Source organism: Rutidosis leptorrhynchoides, chromosome 1 (assembly GCF_046630445.1).
Source record: "Rutidosis leptorrhynchoides isolate AG116_Rl617_1_P2 chromosome 1, CSIRO_AGI_Rlap_v1, whole genome shotgun sequence".
Taxonomy (NCBI): Eukaryota; Viridiplantae; Streptophyta; class Magnoliopsida; order Asterales; family Asteraceae; genus Rutidosis; species Rutidosis leptorrhynchoides.
In genome coordinates, this window is record NC_092333.1 from 627,752,992 (window position 1) to 627,776,599 (window position 23,608).

Below are 23,608 nucleotides of genomic sequence, written 5' to 3' on the forward strand. Positions count from 1 at the left end.
TTTACACAACCCATTACAATATGATCAAATATATTACAACAAATACTCCGAATGCAAGTTTAAACAATATAAACAATTATGCCGACTCCAAATATTGACCTTGGGTTGGCATACTACAGCGGAAGCATTTTTAATATTCACCTGAGAATAAACATGCTTAAAACGTCAATAAAAATGTTGGTGAGTCATAGGTTTAATTTCTATATAATAATCATAACATTTAATAAGCCACAAGATTTCATTTAATTAAATGCGCATGATCATTACAACTGCAAAAATCATTCATACGATGAGTCGCCTGGTAACCGACCTTAACATAGAGCACTTAAGATATCTGGCATCATACATTCCACTATTCAAATGTATGACAAGAACCCTTCGAAGTACTAAAACATTTCCACTATTCGAAAATGGGGGTGGTTGGTGCCCGTAGATCTACCTTTAGGATTCGCGTCAATTAGTGTTTTTCACTAATTCTTAGGTTACCAAGCATAATAATAATAAGTACAGATATCCGGTATAACAAAACAGTCGTAGAATGTAGTTTCATGAACTTGTGCTTATTTTGTAAAACATTTATAAATTTGCATGTATTCTCATCCCAAAATAATTTAGATAGTAAAAATGGGACTATAACTCACTTGTGATGATTTCCGAATAGATGGTGATAAGACTTGGCCTTTTGAAAAATTCACTGTAACATCCCGCCTTTTTCCATTTAATTACTTAAAGTCCGTTATATGACTATAACATCTCCCGTTAATACGCGTTTTAAATTATCTGGTTTAGGTAATTCACGCACCCGAACGAAAGTTGAGGGACTAAACTTGACAAGGGATCAAACCCTTGACTAGGTCAAAGGGTCAAACCCCTTTCATCCATTCATTTTCATCCTCATCTTTTACTACTTCCAAATCCTCTCAACATTCAATCCTTAATTCATCATCTAAATCCGATTTTGGAGGCTAACATCAAAACAAATTACATATTTGGAATCCTCTCTTCATTCTCTACGTTTTGATACTAATTTCATCTTGATTGGGTTACTTTCTAAAAATTCTAAATTTTATAATCTTAGTGTTCTTGACTTAAAGGTGTGTTAATTAGTGTCTATGGCTCATTGTGATGTCATATATGTAATTTGTATGCTCGATCTTGTGAATTGACATAACTAGCATGAACTTGAAAAAGAGCTTGTTAAATCTTTGATTTTGGATGATGAAATGTGTTTAGATGTTAATGGTTGTGTGTTCAAAGTGTTAGTTACTTCATTAGCTTCGTTTTGGTGTGTTGATTGACATGAAAACCTTACATTAACATGATTATTGGTTTTGAGATTTTGGTTAGGGTTTGATAAGCTTTATGTGAACTTTTGATGTATCAAATGCTATGAAATATTGTTGATAAGTGTTTTGTTGCAATGTGTGTTTGATTACCTTTGAAACGGCATATCATACATGTAAATTGGTTGCCCGAATCATGAAATGCGTTTTTAGAACTTGAACCTTTGATTATGAACGTTTAATGCGGTTTTGGGTTGTTGTAAGTGTTGAATTACTTGTTGAAATGTGTCTAGTGTTTTTCTTCGTCAAAATACCTTTCCAACGGTGTATGATACATGTTTTGGTTGTTTGCGGATCATGATTTGAGTTTGTTTGGTTTTTGGTTCGTGCACTTGTGTTTCAGCAAAACATGGTCTGTATACTGATCTGGACGCCGTCCAGACTCTGGGACGCCGTCCAGCCCTTTAGACTTGGACGCCGTCCAGACTCTGGGACGCCGTCCAGACCTTCAGACTTGGACACCGTCCAGACTCTGGGACGCCGTCCAATTGCACTATCAGATTCTGTTTTGCTTGGTCAATTTACGAAAAATGTTTGCTATGCTATGGACCTCCGATTCACATGAAACTTGTTCTAACATGCTCATATATGATTAAAAACCTCAGAAAAATAGTTCGGGACCTGACCCGAACTTGTTGACTTTTTCGTTGACTTTGACCGACCAAAGTTTGACTTTTTGTCAAACTTAACCAAATGATTATGCAATCTTTCTAACATGATTCTATACTTGCATCTTGCATGAAACTTGACAATTTGATTCACATGCTACATAATCGAGTCATATTGAGCCATAGGACTAATTGAACATCTTTGACCAATCGTGACTATCGTTATTGACACAACCTATTTGTTTAGGTCAAGACTAGCATTGTTCTTTGCACACGTTACTCGTCGAAGTACTTATTTGCTCTTGCGCTCAAGGTGAGATCATAGTCCCACTTTTACTCTTTTACACTTACATTTGGGATGAGAAAACATAAACGTTTCTTTTTACTAAGTGAACACAAGTACAGGAAAACAAACATTCTACATACGAGTTTGAACAAAAATCCTCAATTCGATTATCATTAGTTACACTTGCCGGGTGTAAGCGAGAACTTATGTTATATGGCCATATGGGTTTGACAAACCCTCATTCAAACGGTTCGCTACCGTTTACGAATGAAATATATTTTCGAGAAACAGTGTATGTTCTAACACTATTGTGATAGGGTTCTATGGAAGGAATGTTAAGCATTGATAATTGGGTGCTCGTGAAACAAACTTTTGGAATGTATTACTATTATATCATTGTTGCAAATCTTGTGGTTCACTTGTACTTACTTACTTAAACCTATGATTTCACCAACGTTTTCGTTGATAGATTTCTATGTTTTTCTCAGGTCCTTGAATGTTTTGTGATACATGCTTCCGCTCATTACTTTTGATACTTGCTTGGATGTCGAGTATACATGCATACGTGAGCGTCTTTTGGCTACTTTTAAATTGTGTCGCATATGTTTCAATTGTACTTTAAACTTTGTTATGTAACTAGTTGTCGAACTACTTTGGAAACCCCGAAACATCTTTACCTTTGAAATGAATGCGACATACTTTTGGTCAAACGTTGTTTTAAAGACTTATGACCACGTAACGGGACCTAAGTAGACGGCGCCGTCAATGACGATTTTGTCGGGTCGCTACATTCACGAACCTAATAATAATATTCTTGTGTCAAGATATATATATATATATATATATATATATATATATATATATATATATATATATATATATATATATATATATATATATATATATATATATATATATATATATATAATTAATATTCCATACTTATGATACTTGTGATAATTTTAATTGTCCATTGTTAGTAGTCCAACGTCCGTAGTCCAATAGTCCAATAGTCCAATAGTCCAACAGTATAAATATATATATAAATATAAATGCGTATATTGTGTTAGAATTCACTAACACTATAATATATTTTCTTAATATAATAAGACACATAATATGTATATTGTCTGAAGCAATCTGCGACCCATTGTATACATGTCTCAGGCTCGATCACAACTCAAAGTATATAATATTTTGGAATCCACTTCGACCCACAGCTAACTCAAAATTACTGTCAATGGTGTCTTATAGTTCGTTCCAATAATATATATAGAAGAAATCAAAATGATATGTCAAAACGTTGTATACGGATCCACGGTGATCAAGTCATATATATATATATATATATATATATATATATATATATATATATATATATATATATATATATATATATATATATATATATATATATATATATATATATATATATATATATATATATATGGTGTCTTACAATCTTTATTAAGACTATAATATATTGTCGTAGAACTTAATCACGACTATTATAAATTGTATTTCCATAAGTTCGGGAACAAGACATGTATAAATACATGTAGGATACAAGGTAAGTTAGCTAGGATAAGGTTAACTTCTATTTTTATTAATCAAAATCGTAGCTAAAAACAAGCAAAAATATCCAATTTTGTTTTACCCATAATTTCTTCGTTACAAATCCGTTTTGAGTGATTCGAGTTGCCATGGTTTCGTATAAAACTCAACATTATTAATCATAACAGAAAAAGTATAAGTTTATAGTCGAAAATACAGCTTAGGTGTCAAATAAGAGAAGATAGTCATATCTGTCGTAAGAACGACATCTTGATGACCCTTTTGAAAAACATACTTTCACTTAGAGTTTAACCATGGATTTTGGATATATTTCATATCCATATAAAATAAGATTTTTCACTAAAGGAAATCTTTTAATTCAAAGTTTAAGATAGGTTTTTAAAATTAAACCCAAAACAGCCCCCGATGATCTATGACGGCGTATGTTCAGTTTTAAGGTGTTCTTCGTGTTTACAAGTTTTATATCCTTATGTTAGCTTGACATAATGTCATAATACATGTGTTGAAGTATTTTAAAAGTCAAGTTAGAAGGATTTAATTTGTTTGTGAACAAGTTTAGAATTAATCTAAACTATGTTCTTGTTGTTGTAAGTTATAAACTCATAATAAGATAGCTATATGGATATGAATCGAAAAAGATTATGAATAAGGTGACTACCTCAAATTAAATGAACAAAGTTTCTGAGAAAATAAGATGATAATCTTGTGATCAAAGATATCCTTGATGGCTTGTAATCCTTGGAGTAGAATCATATAATGAACAAAAGTTCGAATAAGATTTCTATCTTGAATTAAGATAGTTATAAGTATATGAATTGAACCAAAGATTATATATGATTCTTACCTTGATAAAGAGGAGTAGATGAGTTAACAAAGTGTTCTTGAAGCTAGTTTATGATCAAAGTGAATGAAGATTTTCTAGTACTTGAAGTATGTATGTTTAAAGAGTGTTTAAAGAGTAAGAAATGAAGAGAATACTTGGAGTTCTTGTGTGTGAGTATTATGAGAGTGAAGGTAAGTTAAATAGCTGATATGAATGAGTAAAAAGAGTGTTAAAAGTCGTGGTTCATTGATAATGCTAAAAACGAACATATATTTCATAGCATTATTCCTCAAGAAAGACAAGCTTTTAGTTGCACTTGTTCTATTTAAAAGTGATATTCGTTTAAATAATAAAAGGTGAAGACAAAAGACAGATTCGACGAATTGAAGACGCAAACGACCAAAAAGCTCAAAAGTACAAAAGACAATCAAAGAGATTCAAATTATTGATAAGAAACGTCTCGAAATTACAAGAGTACAAGATTCAAAACGCAAAGTACAAGATATTAAATTGTACGCAAGGACGTTCGAAAATCCGGAACCGGGACCAGAGTCAACTCTTAACGCTCGATGCAACGGACTAAAAATTACAAGTTAACTATGTATATAAATATAATATAATATATAATTAATTATATTAATTATATATATATTATATATATAAAATAAATCGTCGGCAAGAAAGACTCCAAATGTGGGTGAGCTGTAAAAGTAAACTCCGCGACTCGCGGAGTTTGAAGGCCAAAAAGGCCGCGAGTCGCGGAGCCCCAATTTCTGAAACTCCCTATAAAGCTCGCGCATTCTGATCGTAAAAATTCACCAAAAATATATCCATCTCTCTATCTATATCGTATATATTTATATTTATATTTTAATTTTAATTTTAATTTTAATTTTAATCCTAATAATAAGGGTATGTTAGTAAATGTTGTAAGGGTGTAAGTCGAAATTCTGTCCGTGTAACGCTACGCTATTTTTAATCATTGTAAGTTATGTTCAACCTTTTTATATTAATGTCTCGTAGCTAAATTATTATTATGCTTATTTAATCCGAAGTAATCATGATGTTGGGCTAATTACTAAAATTGGATAATTGGGCTTTGTACCATAATTGGGGTTTGGACAAAAGAACGACACTTGTGGAAATTAGACTATGGGCTATTAATGGGTTTTATATTAACTAAACAATACCTTGTTAATTTAATATACAAACTTATAATTTGACGTATTTATATATAACCACATACGCTTGACTGGGTACGGTGGGCGGGATATCTATAAATACCAATAATTATTCATTTTACCGGATACGGAACTGGATTAATAGTTAATAAAACTTGTTGAAACAGGGGTGAATTACATTCAAGGGTAATTGGTGTAATTGTTAACAAAGTAGTAAAACCTTGGTTTACACGCAGTCGATAACCTGGTGTATTCATTAAACAAAGTATTAAAACCTTGTTACAATTCGAATCCCCAATTAGTTGGAATATTTGACTTCGGGAATAAGAATAATTTGACGAAGGCTTTCGCTCTTTATATTTATGACTGATGGACTATTATGGACAAATCCGTATGGACATATTAAATAATCCAGGACAAAGGACAATTAACCCATGGGCATAAAACTAAAATCAACATGTCAAACATCATGATTACGGAAGTTTAAATAAGCATAATTCTTTTATTTCATATTTAATTTCCTTTATTTTATATTTAATTGCACTTCTAATTATCGCATTTTTATTATTATTGTATTTAATTACACTTTTAATTATCGTACTTTTTAATTATCGCAAGTTTATTTTATCGCACTTTTATTATTCGCAATTTCATTATCGTTATTTACTTTATGCTTTAATTTAAGTCTTGTATTTATTTTTAATATTTTACATTTGGTTTTAATTGCGACTAAAGTTTTAAAATCGACAAACCGGTCATTAAACGGTAAAAAACCCCCCATTTATAATAATAATATTACTTATATATATATATATATATATATATATATATATATATATATATATATATATTTGTATTTTTATAAAAGTAAACTAATATAGCGTTAAGCTTTGTTTAAAAAGATTCCCTGTGGAACGAACCGGACTTACTAAAAACTACACTACTGTACGATTAGGTACACTGCCTATAAGTGTTGTAGCAAGGTTTAAGTATATCCATTCTCTAAATAAATAAATATCTTGTGTAAAATTGTATCGTATCTAATAGTATTTCCTGCTAAAATTTAATAGTATTTTATACCCCTTAGTTTTGACATCAAGTATTTTTGGCGCCGCTGTCGGGGAACCTCTTAAACGCCGGAAGCGCAACGCTAATAAAAAAAAATAATAATAATTTTACGTTTTTTTTTAATTATTCGAAAATATAAAAAGAAAAACAAAAATATAAGTATTTTTAAGATTTTGTTAAATATTTAAGTTTTATAAAGTTTCTTTATTTTTATATAAGTTTTATTTAAGTATTTTGTTTTTATTTAAAAACATATAAAAAATATATATATATATATATATATATATAAATCTAGTTTTAAGATTTTTATTTATAAAATTATAAAGTAATTCTATTTTTATTTAAGTTTTAAATATAAGTTTTTATTATACACATATTTTTTTTTATAAACAGAAAAAATTAAAAACAGAAAACAATTAAAAAAAAATAAATAAATAAATAAAAACGCGTCGAATATTAAACCTGTCAGTTGAAATTCTGAACCCCGCGACTCGCGGGGTTTGCGGCATCAAATACCGCAACTCGCGGAGATAACCTGACACGCCGACAGAAGCCCTAATCAGGCATTAATTACGTAATTATTATTATTTTTAATTAAAACCCTAATTAGTTTTTAGTTTTTAATTAGTTTTTAGTGTTTATTATTATTTTGTATATTTAGTTAAATTAGTTTTATTAAATTATAAAATTAGTAGTTTTAATAAATAAATAATATAAAAATAATATTTTTATAAAAATTGTACTTTTTACAACTTTTTGTATATTTTTATATTTTGTCTCTTTTCAATCGTTTTAGCGTAATATTTGTATTTTTCACTCATATTTAGTTTTAAACTTAGTTTTTGCCATAGTTATTTTTAATTCTAGATTTTTAGGCTTTGCCGTAGAATTCCTTAAGTGCTTTTTCTTTAGACTAAGATTTAGGTGCTTTAGAATTTTGCGACGCCTTTTTAAGTTTTAGTTTCTTTTTAAGTTATTTCCATTTGGGATTTAGTTTTTCATGTAAGCTTTAATATTTTTAGACACCTTTTACCTATGTATCAATTATCATTCCAATTAGTAATTTCAATTTGCGATTATAATTTTAAGTTAGTTGTAGTAATAAGGTTAGGTTAGTCAAGTATTTCTAAGTTTTATAAGTTTCTTTTATTTTTTCGTCACCTTTTATTTTTCAACCATTTTTCTTTTTCGACCTTTTCCGACGAACTCTTTTTCTTTCTTATTTCTCGCTATTCTAGTTTTAGGACATAGATTTTTATTCTACTTCTTATCTAATTTTCTTAAAATTACGAAAATTTATTTTAAGTGGTTAAATTGATAGACATCAAAATTTTCTGGTTCGTAGTAATAGTTGGATTTGTACGTGGACCGGGTTATTGGAGTCAAACAGTCCTCAATTATATTGAGACCAAATGAATCATGCCCCTCTGCTGCATCTTTTGGCTATTCGAAACGTGGGCAAAATCAGAAAAGTCTATTGATTGGATAACTTATTATAATTTTTCTTTCCTTTTAAAAACTAATAGGATATTCAGTGAATGCACCGAGCAAGACGTTCACCACCTTTTGTACGTTCACCACCTGTAACTAGATCAAGACATCTAGCAAATATAACCGCCGTTGATTTTTCTTTAGAATCGTCATCCAGTCGACCAAGTACTTCAGTTCAAATTTCTGATAATCCATTTTTTGAACCCGACCTCACAATTGAGAATCTGGAGAATATTCAGGAACGGTTCGTAGATCCTGAACCACTAAACTTTTCTCCGGAACCACCAATCATTCAAACAGAGATTGTTGAGGAACGAACCATTAAATCAGAATCCTCTAGTGATTCCGATTCAACAAATTCAATTATGGAGAATCTGGAACCTTTAAGTATGGAAGACCGAATGAGAGCTAAACGCACTGGCCAAGGTCACGCAATTACTCATCCAGACATTAATGCGCCAGATTATGAAATCAAAGGACAAATTCTACACATGGTGACTAATCAATGCCAATTTAGCGGTGCGCCGAAGGAAGATCCAAATGAACATCTACGTACCTTTAATAGGATCTGCACACTATTTAAAATCCGAGAAGTGGAGGATGAACAGATATATCTCATGTTATTTCCCTGGACTTTAAAAGGAGAAGCCAAAGATTGGTTGGAATCGTTACCTGAAGGGGCGATTGATACATGGGATGTTTTAGTTGAAAAATTTCTTAAACAATTCTTTCCTGCATCTAAAGCCGTAAGACTTCAAGCAGAAATTGTTACATTTACACAAAAACCGAATGAAACTCTATATGAGGCGTGGACTAGATATGGAAAGTTATTAAGAGGATGTCCGCAACATGGTTTAGACACCTGTCAAATAGTACAAATATTCTACCAAGTGTAGTGACCCGAACTTTTCCATGTTTATATATATTAATTGAGATTGATATTTACATGATTAAATGTTTCCAACATGTTAAGCAATCAAACTTGTTAAGACTTGATTAATTGAAATATGTTTCATATAGACAATTGACCACCCAAGTTGACCGGTGATTCACGAACGTTAAAACTTGTAAAAACTATATGATGACATATATATGGATATATATATAGTTAACATGATACTATGATAAGTAAACATATCATTAAGTATATTAACAATGAACTACATATGTAAAAACAAGACTACTAACTTAATAATTTTTAAACGAGACATATATGTAACGATTATCGTTGTAAAGACATTTAATGTATATATATATCATATTAAGAGATATTCATACATGATAATATCATGATAATATAATAATTTAAAATCTCATTTGATATTATAAACATTGGGTTAACAACATTTAACAAGATCGTTAACCTAAAGGTTTCAAAACAACACTTACATGTAACGACTAACGATGACTTAACGACTCAGTTAAAATGTATATACATGTAGTGTTTTAATATGTATTTATACACTTTTGAAAGACTTCAATACACTTATCAAAATACTTCTACTTAACAAAAATGCTTACAATTACATCCTCGTTCAGTTTCACCAACAATTCTACTCGTATGCACCCGTATTCGTACTCGTACAATACACAACTTTTAGATGTATGTACTATTGGTATATACACTCCAATGATCAGCTCTTAGCAGCCCATGTGAGTCACCTAACACATGTGGGAACCATCATTTGGCAACTAGCATGAAATATCTCATAAAATTACAAAAATATGAGTAATCATTCATGACTTATTTACATGAAAACAAAATTACATATCCTTTATATCTAATCCATACACCAACGACCAAAAACACCTACAAACACTTTCATTCTTCAATTTTCTTCATCTAATTGATCTCTCTCAAGTTCTATCTTCAAGTTCTAAGTGTTCTTCATATATTCTACAAGTTCTAGTTACATAAAATCAAGAATACTTTCAAGTTTGCTAACTCACTTCCAATCTTGTAAGGTGATCATCCAACCTCAAGAAATCTTTGTTTCTTACAGTAGGTTATCATTCTAATACAAGGTAATAATCATATTCAAACTTTGGTTCAATTTCTATAACTATAACAATCTTATTTCAAGTGATGATCTTACTTGAACTTGTTTTCGTGTCATGATTCTGCTTCAAGAACTTCGAGCCATCCAAGGATCCGTTGAAGCTAGATCCATTTTTCACTTTTCCAGTAGGTTTATCCAAGGAACTTAAGGTAGTAATGATGTTCATAACATCATTCAATTCATACATATAAAGCTATCTTATTTGAAGGTTTAAACTTGTAATCACTAGAACATAGTTTAGTTAATTCTAAACTTGTTCGCAAACAAAAGTTAATCCTTCTAACTTGACTTTTAAAATCAACTAAACACATGTTCTATATCTATATGATATGCTAACTTAATGATTTAAAACCTGGAGACACGAAAAACACCGTAAAACCGGATTTACGCCGTCGTAGTAACACCGCGGGCTGTTTTGGGTTAGTTAATTAAAAACTATGATAAACTTTGATTTAAAAGTTGTTATTCTGAGAAAATGATTTTTATTATGAACATGACACTATATCCAAAAATTATGGTTAAACTCAAAGTGGAAGTATGTTTTCTAAAATGGTCATCTAGACGTCGTTCTTTCGACTGAAATGACTACCTTTACAAAAACGACTTGTAACTTATTTTTACGACTATAAACCTATACTTTTTCTGTTTAGATTCATAAAATAGAGTTCAATATGAAACCATAGCAATTTGATTCACTCAAAACGGATTTAAAATGAAGAAGTTATGGGTAAAACAAGATTGGATAATTTTTCTCATTGTAGCTACGTGAAAATTTGTAACAAATCTATTCCAACCATAACTTAATCAACTTGTATTGTATATTATGTAATCTTGAGATACCATAGACACGTATACAATGTTTCGACCTATCATGTCGACACATCTATATATATTTCGAAACAACCATAGACACTCTATATGTGAATGTTGGAGTTAGCTATACAGGGTTGAGGTTGATTCCAAAATATATATAGTTTGAGTTGTGATCAATACTGAGATACGTATACACTGGGTCGTGGATTGATTCAAGATAATATTTATCGATTTATTTCTGTACATCTAACTGTGGACAACTAGTTGCAGGTTACTAACGAGGACAGCTGACTTAATAAACTTAAAACATCAAAATATATTAAAAGTGTTGTAAATATATTTTGAACATACTTTGATATATATGTATATATTGTTATAGGTTCGTGAATCAACCAGTGGTCAAGTCTTACTTCCCGACGAAGTAAAAATCTGTGAATGTGAGTTATAGTCCCACTTTTAAAATCTAATATTTTTGGGATGAGAATACATGCAGGTTTTATAAATGATTTACAAAATAGACACAAGTACGTGAAACTACATTCTATGGTTGAATTATCGAAATCGAATATGCCCCTTTTTATTAAGTCTGGTAATCTAAGAATTAGGGAACAGACACCCTAATTGACGCGAATCCTAAAGATAGATCTATTTAGCCTAACAAACCCCATCCAAAGTACCGGATGCTTTAGTACTTCGAAATTTATATCATATCCGAAGGGTGTCCCGGAATGATGGGGATATTCTTATATATGCATCTTGTTAATGTCGGTTACCAGGTGTTCACCATATGAATGATTTTTATCTCTATGTATGGGGTGTGTATTGAAATATGAAATCTTGTGGTCTATTATTATGATTTGATATATATAGGTTAAACCTATAACTCACCAACATTTTTGTTGACGTTTTAAGCATGTTTATTCTCAGGTGATTATTAAGAGCTTCCGCTGTCGCATACTTAAATAAGGACGAGATTTGGAGTCCATGCTTGTATGATATTGTGTAAAAACTGCATTCAAGAAACTTATTTTGTTGTAACATATTTGTATTGTAAACCATTATGTAATGGTCGTGTGTAAACAGGATATTTTAGATTATCATTATTTGATAATCTACGTAAAGCTTTTTAAAACCTTTATCTATGAAATAAAGGTTATGGTTTGTTTTAAAAAATGAATGCAGTCTTTGAAAAAAACGTCTCATATAGAGGTCAAAACCTCGTAACGAAATCAATTAATATGGAACGTTTTTAATCAATAAGAACGGGACATTTCAGTTAGTATCAGAGCGTTGGTCTTAGAGAACCAGAATTTTGCATTAGTGTGTCTTATCAAGTTTGTTAGGATACATTAGTGAGTCTGGACTTCGACCGTGTTTACTTGAAAAATGATTGCTTAACAAATTTTGTTGGAAACTATATATTTTTAACATGTGAATATTATGTGATATATTAATCTCTTAACGCGTTTGATATTATGTGATAGATGTCTACCTCTAGAACAAGTCCCATTGACTCACTTAATAATAATGAAGAGTCAAATGTAAATTGGAATGATTCGTGGACTGATTCACAAGTTCCCGAAGATGAACCGGAAGAAGAGTCGGAACCGGAAGAAGAATCGGAACCGGAAGAAGAATCGGAACCAGATGAAGAAATAGAACCGGTGTGGGAAATAATAAAACGGTTAAGTAAAAGAAAATCCTCAACCAACCGACCAAGGTTAATTATGGTCAATGGTGTTTCCGCCAAGGAAGCAAAATATTGGGAGGATTACCAATTCTCCGATGAATCGGATTCCGACGAGAATTCCGATGATGTTATAGAAATTACCCCAACTGAATTTAAAAAGGCAAAAGAAAATAATAAGGGAAAGGGCATAAAAATAGAGAAATCTAATTCCAACCCCGATGAACTTTATATGTATCGTCAACCCCCGAAGTCCTTAAGTTGTAACAATGACCCGGGAACCTCTAAACCACCAGGTTTTTCTAAACCAATGTGGATAACGATGGCTCGTATTAGGGGAACATCATATATCCCTAGAAACTTGGCAAAACGAACCAAAACCGAAGAAGAAGAAACAAGTGAGTCGGAATAAGATAGTTGTATTCGTGTGGTGTAATATATGTAATATAGTGTGCTTATGCTTTATGATATATGTAAAAATTGCTTGTATTAATAAGTATTTTTTTTTTTTTATGAATCTAACTCTTGTCTATTTTATAGTATAAAAACACAAAATGGATAGACAACCCAATATTTTAAGAGACCTACCCGGAGACATGATTGATGAAATCTTGTCTAGAGTCGGTCAGAATTCTTCGGCACAACTACTTAAGGCGAGATCTGTTTGTAAGACATTCGAAGAACGTTCCAAGAATGCCTTGGTTTATAAAAGGCTTTCGTTCGAAAGATGGGGGATATCACATTGGGAAATCCATAAGTTACGATGTGTTTACTTTGACGCATATATTGCGGGGAACCCAAATGCTATTTTACGCAATGGGTTAAGAAATTATTTTGACTCAATATATCTGAATATTAGACTTCGTGATTTAGAAAAAGCGGCTAACATGCAACATAAAGAAGCATGTTATGCTTACGGATTAGTAATGTTCGCTTCTCACCAAAGTGAGAACAAGAACATCGGCCTACAACTATTAAACAAAACATTCCCACAAGTGACGGAGTCGGTAATTGGGGTAAGAAATGAGGTTTTTAGATTGTTACGGGACTGTTGGACATTACGTAACCCTCGTCCCTTTGACGACGTTACAACACGCTGTCTTATCAACGGCCATAACGGTTATGTTCCACAAGACCAAGGATGGGAAGTAGTCCTAGTAAAACCAGAATGCATGACTTGTTTCTGGACGTATGAATTACGTGTCTTTATTGCCTTTGCTGAACGACTTGTGTACTAGCTAGAATTATCTTCACAACTATCTTGTATCAAAGTTATTGTGTGCTATATTTCATGCTTTATGTAAAATAAGCAGTATTGTAAGTTTGTAAAATATTGTATAAAAGTTTGAATGCGAAATATTATTATAATCAGTTTTTCATATAGAATTGTTGTAGTTGAATTGTATATTAGCTACTAAGTATGAACTTAACGGGTAGGTACTACCCGAATTTAAACTTATAAAACGCTAATATGAAGAAAAAGCTTTTATAAATGAGTTCATATTATGCTACGAAATACTATTAACTACTCTTAATATTCTGTATGATTAACTTGTTCCATTTGACTATTTTGAAGGAAATGGCACCGACTACTCGACACACCGTGAATATGAATGAAGAGGAATTCCGTACTTTTCTAGCTTCAAACATAGCCGCAGTACAGGCTGCGCTACATACCAATAATAACCTTGGATCTAGCAGTACAGGAAATCGTGTAGGATGCACCTACAAAGAATTCACTGCCTGCAAACCTTTGGAATTTGATGGAACCGAAGGACCGATCGGATTGAAACGGTGGACCGAGAATGTCGAATCGGTGTTTGCCATAAGTAAGTGTATTGAAGAGGACAAAGTGAAGTACGCTACGCATACCTTCATAGGTTCTGTGTTAACATGGTGGAATACCTATCTAGAGCAAGTGGGACAAGACGATGCGTACGCACTACCGTGGTCAGCATTCAAGCACTTGATGAACGAGAAGTACCGTCCCAGAACCGAGGTCAATAAGCTCAAGACAGAACTTAGAGGGTTACGAACCCAAGGATTTGATATTACCACGTATGAAAGATGATTCACAGAATTGTGCCTATTGTGTCCGGGAGCGTTCGAAGATGAGGAAGAGAAGATCGACGCGTTTGTGAAAGGATTACCGGAAAGAATCCAAGAAGATATAAGTTCACACGAGCCCGCCTCCATACAACAGGCATGTAGAATGGCTCACAAACTAGTAAACCAGATTGAAGAAAGAATTAAAGAACAGACTGCTGAAGAGGCCAATGTGAAGCAAGTCAAAAGAAAGTGGGAGGAAAACGGTGATAAGAATCACCAATATAACAACAACAGCAATTACAACAATAATCGAAACAATTATCCCAACAATCGCAACATCAATCACAACTACAACAAACGGCCCAACAATAACAACAACAACAACAATCGCAACTACAACAATCATCCCAACAACAATAATAACCGCAATAACAACAACAATCAGAAGCAGCTATGCCAAAGGTGTGAAAAGTATCACTCGGGGTTCTGCACCAAATTTTGCAATAAGTGTAAAAGAAATGGTCATAGCGCGACGAATTGTGAGGTCTACGGACCAGGGGTTAATAGAACGAAAGGAACAAATGGTGTCGGAACGAGTAATGGTGGAGCAAGTAGTGTCGGAGCAAGTTATGCCAATGTAGTTTGTTATAAATGTGGAAAACTGGGCCACATTATTAGAAATTGCCCGAACCAGGAGAACACGAATGGACAAGGCCGCGGAAGAGTTTTCAATATTAATGCGGCAGAGGCACAGGAAGACCCGGAGCTTGTTACGGGTACGTTTCTTATTGACAATAAATCTGCTTACGTTTTATTTGATTCGGGTGCAGATAGAAGCTATATGAGTAGAGATTTTTGTGCTAAATTAAGTTGTCCATTGACGCCTTTGGATAGTAAATTTTTACTCGAATTAGCAAATGGTAAATTAATTTCAGCAGATAATATATGTCGGAATCGAGAAATTAAACTGGTTAGCGAAACATTTAAGATTGATTTGATACCAGTAGAGTTAGGGAGTTTTGATGTGATAATCGGTATGGACTGGTTGAAAGAAGTGAAAGCAGAGATCGTTTGTTACAAAAATGCAATTCGCATTATACGAGAAAAAGGAAAACCCTTAATGGTGTACGGAGAAAAGGGCAACACGAAGCTACATCTTATTAGTAATTTGAAGGCACAAAAACTAATAAGAAAAGGTTGCTATGCTGTTCTAGCACACGTCGAGAAAGTACAAACTGAAGAAAAGAGCATCAACGATGTTCCCATTGCAAAAGAATTTCCTGATGTATTTCCGAAAGAATTACCAGGATTACCCCCACATCGATCCGTTGAATTTCAAATAGATCTTGTACCAGGAGCTGCACCAATAGCTCGTGCTCCTTACAGACTCGCACCCAGCGAGATTAAAGAACTGCAAAGCCAATTACAAGAACTTTTAGAGCGTGGTTTCATTCGACCAAGCACATCACCGTGGGGAGCTCCTGTTTTGTTTGTCAAGAAGAAAGATGGTACATTCAGGTTGTGTATCGACTACCGAGAGTTGAACAAACTTACCATCAAGAACCGCTACCCACTACCGAGAATTGACGACTTATTTGATCAACTACAAGTGTAATGACCCGCACTTTTTCGATCATTCTATATTTATAAGATTAATATTTACATAAATTAAACCTTACCAACATGACAAGCAATCCAAATTGTTGAGACTTATGTCTTCGAAAAGAGTTTTACACAACGTTTGACCGTTCAATTTGACCGATGATATCACGAACTATATAACATACGATAATTATACGTTTATGTATATATATGTATTTATATATATTTAACATGATCTAAGGATGTTTAACATCTCATTGGGTACTAATAACAATGAGTTATAAGTATATTTTGAAACTACTAACTTAAGTTTTCAAAACGATAACTATACGTAACGTTCTTCGACATAAATACTTATAACCTATAATACTTATACATGCATCGTATAGATATGTATTTTATCACTTTTAAAGGGCTTACATACATAAAACAATATAAGTATATTTACAAAAGATAGCTATATTTGAATCCTCGTTCCGTTTTCTCAAAGATTTCTACACGTATATCTAGGGTATATGTACCCGTATCATACGCAGCTTCTAGATGTATTTACTATTGGTATATACCAATAAAAATCTGCTCCTTAGCAGCCTTAAATGATTAAGAAACATGTGGAACCAACCATTTGTCAAGTAGCATGAATTATTTAGCAAGAAAACAAAGTTAGGTATTTTTTTTTTCCTTTATAACCTAAAAACGTTTTTATGCATGCACACCATTTCTTCACCCCATTTTCTCATACTTACACTCCCATTTCTCTCTCAAAATACTCTTAACTTCATACTTGATCATCTCCAAGCATTTTCCCCATCATTTAGCTTCAAAAACATCACTTAATCACCATAAGAAAACCCTTACAAAAACACTTCAAGAATCCTTCCAAGAACACAAACTTACTTCCAATCTTTCATCCAATTCCATCACCCTTTTAGTTCTAGGTTCTTACTCCTCTTTTACAGCAACCTTGTCCAAGGAACTTGAGGTAGTAACTATGTTCATAACCTTATTCGATTCATATATATATATAGCTATCTTATTTTGTGGTATAAAATTTTAACAACAAGAACATAGTTTGAAAGTTTTCAAACTTGTTTGCAAACTAAATAGATCCTTCTAACTTAACTTTTAAAATACTTCAAGACCTGTAATATAACTTAATTACATGCTAATTTAACAAGGTATAACTTGGTTTTTCAAAGAACACCTTAAAAACTGTTTTTACGACGTCGGAGTGCAACCGGGGACTGTTTTGGGTTGGATAATTAAAAACCATCTTAAACTTTGAATTGGAAGTTTATATTCTGGAAAAATGATTTTTAATATGAATATGATAACACATAAAAATTTCATGATTTAATTCAAAGTATAAGTATTTTTAGAAAAATAATCATTTAAGGTTGTTTACATAAAGGAAAATGTTTAACTTCATAAGTTTCACTAAAGTTTCACCTATGCCGTGTGATTTTGAATACAAACCAAGGTATTTTCAGTTCATAGTCTTAAAGAGGAACTCGATCCAAGGAGATGGCAAGTTGAATCAACGAAAACGGATTTGTAACGAAGAAACTATGACCGAAACAAAATTGGTTATCCAAGACTTGTTTAACTTCGGGATTAATTGGGAAAAATTAAATAAAATCACATCTTTCTAAGATAACATGATATTTTATATATATGTACTTATAATTCAATTTTATATGGTTCAGGATCACCCATAAACAATACGAGAAGATTAATCATAAGATCCCATGTTTGTACGCAACACGTCATTTGACAACACCGGTACTTTATGTACGCAACACGTCATTTGACAACACCGGTACCGTGGGTCAAGATTAATCTCGACCAATACATATACGATGGGGTTTTATTTATTTCGTTGGGGGTTTTATTTATTTCATTGCGGGTATATTAAACATCTACAAATGAACCATTAAAATTGAATTACTAACAACGAAATGCTAACTACGGACTAAGGAATTATTCAAAGTATTAAAAGTATAACAAGTATATATATGAGACGTTTGTTTAAAAAGAAAAGGTATTGATATATTATATATGGATAGGTTCGTGATATCAACCGGAAGACCAAGTCAAAAATATATATATCTTCAAGACGAACGTGAGTATATAGTCCCACTTTTAAACTCTAAATATTTCGGGATGAGAATACATGTATTTTATATTTTACGTTATGGACACAAGTAACTAAAAAATATATTCTACGTTGAGTTGTACCACTGGCATACTTCCCTGTAGCTTGGTAACTAATATTTACAGCGGTATTGTAAACACGAATCCTGTTGATAGATCTATCGGGCCTGACAACCCCAACCGGACTGGACGACCAGTATTCAACGGTTGCACAGTACTTCGTTTTGTGACTACACTTGGTACGGTGTAGTAAGATTTCATATTAAAGGGAATATGCGACGTGATTAAATGTTAAGTATGGTTACCAAGTGCTCAACCACTTAGAATATTTTTATTAAACTGTTTATATATGAAATCTTGTGGTCTATATATATATTGCTGCCGGCACTAAACCTATATCTCACCAACTTTATGTTGACGTTTTAAACATGTTTATTCTCAGGTGATAATTAGAAGTTTCCGCTGCATTATGTTGAATTTGAGCAGGATCTTGCGTACGCATATTTGTGTCAAAAATAAAACTGCATACCCGAGGATTTGTGTTGTAAAATATACTAGAAATCGTGTTGTTATCATTATTTGTAAAGTTTGTAAGTCGAAGATTATCGCTAAACGATAATCATCTTTCTATCGTCTAAAGCTTGTATCAAAAATAAGATTTGTGGTTTGTAATGTAAAATATATGCAGTTTTTTTTTAAAAATGTCTCATATAGAGGTCAATACCTCGCAATGAAATCATACGTTATCTAACTCGTTCTTAGGGTTAAGGACGGGTTATGACATGTGGTATCAGAGCGGTGGTCTTAGCGAACTAGGTTTGCATTAGTGTGTCTAACTGATAAGTCGTTAGGATACATTAGTAAGTCTGGACTTTGACCGGGTCTGATTTAAAAACCATTGCTTATCATTGTTGGTTAAAATTTATATGTAAATATTATGTAGTACTAATGGGTTAGTTGTTGTGTGATAGATGTCGGGCTCAAAACTTGTTATCACATTCAGCGACTCCGAACCAGAATCTTCAGATGGTGTTCCAGTCATTAACCTATCCGATGACGAAAATAATATCTTTGGGGAAGACTCACAAATTCCGGATGAACCGACTATAGAGAACCCGGAAAGTGAACCCGAGGAGGAAAGTGAACCCGAGGAGGAAAGTGAACCCGAGGAGGAAAGTGAACCCGAGGAGGAAAGTGAACCCGAGGAAGAAATACAGGAAATTACAAAAGACGAGTTCGAACTAGGAAAGAAACGAAAGGCTAATGAATTAGAAAATTCAAATCCCGAGTTTAGGGAGGATGATGTGGCACCAACTCCACTAAACACTACCACCCCTATTCCCGCTATTCCTATTCGTGCTGTCCCGGCATCTAGTTCTTCAGCCCCACAGCCAAAATATAGGCAGACAGCCAGGATAAGCGTTAAGCGATTCTTTGAACCTAAACGTCCTAGAAAATAGACCAAACGATGCGCTGCCGTATTAAACCATGGGATCATATAATGTTTTGTATAATATTATTAGTGTGGTTTGTTTAAAGTTCGATGTAAGATAAGCATATGTAAAATAGTGAAGTGTGAAATGCAATAATTTTCCATGGTTAAGTATTATTTAGATTGTAGTAATTGGTTCGGTACTAAGCTATTAAGTATGAACATTAACGGGTAGGTACTACCCTAGATATAATTATAAAACGCTAATAAGAAGAAAAGGCTTTTATAATAATACCTGGTTCATATTATTAATAAGCTATAATGTACTGTAAATATACACTACATCTATAATATTCCATGTGAATAATTATTTTCTTTTCATTCTTATAGAAGAATATGGCGCGATTGAACCGAATGACGGAACAAGAAATCCAGGAACTCATCAATCAGCGAGTGAACGATAGAATGTTATGGGTCGAGGCTGCAAGAGGTGCTGCAGTTAACCCAAATCCTCGTGTGGGGTGCACTTACAAAACTTTTCAAGCTTGCAAGCCCTCATCATTCAGTGGAACAGAAGGACCGATCGGTTTAACCCGGTGGATAGAAAAGATGGAAACTATGTTCAAAATCAGTGGTTGTGTTGAAAAGGACATGACCAAATACGCATCGTGCACTTTACAAGATAGTGCACTCACGTGGTGGAAAAATTATGTGAAGGCTGTAGGAGGAAATGTAGCTTATGATACTCCGTGGGAAGAATTCAAAACAATGTTAATCAATGAATATTGTCCAAGGAACGAGGTTAGGAAGTTGGAAGATGAGTTACGAAGTCTGAAGGTTATTGGTACTGAAATCACCAACTACAATCAGCGATTCATGGAATTAGTTTTGCTATGTCCTGAATTGGTTCCAACCGAAGAACGGAAGATTGAAATGTACAAAGATGGTTTGCCCAAAAAGGTCAAGGCAAATGTTACAGCATCGAAACCTAAGACAATTCATGAAGCTATAACCATGGTAAACGAGCTAATGGATCAGGTCATCATGGATAAGAAAGTATCCAATACTGATGTGAAGGTATCAGGTAACAAAAGAAAGTGGAATGGAAATTATGATCGAGGTAACCAACAACAATCTTTTAAGAAACAAGAAATCACGCAAGGTGCGGGTAGTGGTTTAAGCTTTGGTTATAAAGGACAAAATCCTTTATGCAACCGATGCCACAAACATCACTCTGGTTACTGTAATGTGGTATGCAACAAATGTAATCGAAAGGGTCATCTTGCTGAAGATTGTAGGGCTCTCGTTATAAATACAAATGGTACCAAGACTCCTGCCACCAATGCAAATAGAACTGCTTTGGCTACCATTACTTGTTATGGGTGTGGAAAACAAGGTCACTATAAGAGCCAGTGCCCGAATCCAGAGAAAAATATCGGACCTGCACGAGGGAGAGCATTTGTTATTAATGCTAGAGAGTCGTGTGAAGACCCGGAGCTTGTTACGGGTACGTTTACCATTAATAACTTATCCGCATCTATTATATTTGATACTGGTGCTGATAGAAGTTACGTGTGTAGTGACTTTCACGCTAAATTGAATTGTTCATCATTACCTCTAGATGCTAAGTACATGATTGAGTTAGCTAATGGTAAACTAATTAAAGCTGATAAAATTTGCCGTGATTGTAAAATAAATTTAGCCGGAGAAACATTTAAGATTGATTTGATACCCGTAGAATTAGGAAGTTTTGATGTAATAGTCGGCATGGACTGGATGTCCAAAATAGGAGCCGAAGTTGTGTGCGCCAAGAAGGCAATTCGCATTCCTCGTAAGAATAAAACTCCAGTAATGATTTATGGAGAGAAGGGTAACTCAAAGCTAAAACTCATTAGTTATTTGAAAGCTCAAAAGTGCTTGAAGAAAGGGTGCTATGCTATCTTAGCACATGTTAATAAAGTCGAAAAGAAAGAAAAAGAGAAGTGCATCAATGACGTGCCTGTGGCAAGAGATTTTCCTGAAGTATTTCCGGAAGAGTTGCCAGGATTACCTCCATTTAGATCTGTAGAATTTCAAATAGATCTTGTACCAGGAGCTGCACCGGTTGCCCGTGCTCCATATAGACTTGCACCGTCCGAGTTAAAAGAACTTCAGAGTCAGTTAAAAGAATTACTGGATCGTGGATTCATACGACCAAGTACTTCACCGTGGGGAGCTCCAATTTTATTCGTCAAGAAGAAAGACAGATCTTTCCGAATGTGTATAGATTATCGTGAATTAAATAAGTTAACTATCAAGAATCGGTATCCACTACCGAGAATTGACGACTTATTTGATCAACTCCAAGGATCATGTGTGTACTCGAAAATTGACCTAAGATCGGGCTATCATCAATTAAGTGTCAAAGAAGAAGATATACCGAAAACTGCTTTTCGGACACGCTACGGTCATTACGAATTTTTGGTTATGCCGTTTGGATTGACGAATGCGCCAGCTGTATTCATGGACCTCATGAATCGAGTTTGTAGTCCATATTTAGATAAGTTTGTTATCGTTTTCATTGATGATATTCTTATCTATTCCAAGAGTGAGCAAGAGCATGAGCAGCATGTAAGGTTGATATTAGAGTTGTTAAGAAAAGAACAGCTATATGCTAAATTTTCTAAATGTGCTTTCTGGTTGAAAGAAGTGCAATTTCTTGGCCACGTTGTTAGTAGCAAAGGAATTCAGGTTGATCCAGCAAAAATTGAAGCCATTGAAAAATGGGAGACTCCTAAAACACCAATGCAGATACGCCAATTTTTGGGTTTAGCCGGTTATTATAGAAGGTTTATTCAAGATTTTTCCCGAATAGCTAAGCCGTTGACAGCATTAACGCAAAAAGGGAAGAAATACGAATGGACCTCGGAGCAGGAGAACGCATTTCAATTACTGAAGAAGAAGTTAACTACGGCGCCTATTTTATCGTTACCTGAAGGGAACGATGATTTTGAAATATATTGTGACGCTTCGCGACAAGGTTTTGGTTGTGTTCTTATGCAACGAAAGAAAGTTATTGCATACGCATCTCGACAATTGAAGATTCACGAGCGGAATTATACGACGCATGATCTAGAACTGGGAGCAGTCGTGTTTGCGTTAAAGATATGGAGACACTACTTATATGGGGTTAGATGCACTGTGTTTACTGATCATAAAAGTCTTCAACATATTTTCGATCAGAAACAGCTGAACATGAGGCAACGTAGGTGGGTCGAGCTGATAAACGACTACGATTGTGAGATTCGCTATCATCCCGGGAAAGCGAATGTAGTGGCTGACGCATTAAGCAGAAAGGAACGAGAACCAATTCGAGTACGAGCGATGAACATAAAAATTCGCATGAATCTCAACTCACAAATCAAAGAAGTTCAACGAGAAGCACTTACTAAAGAAA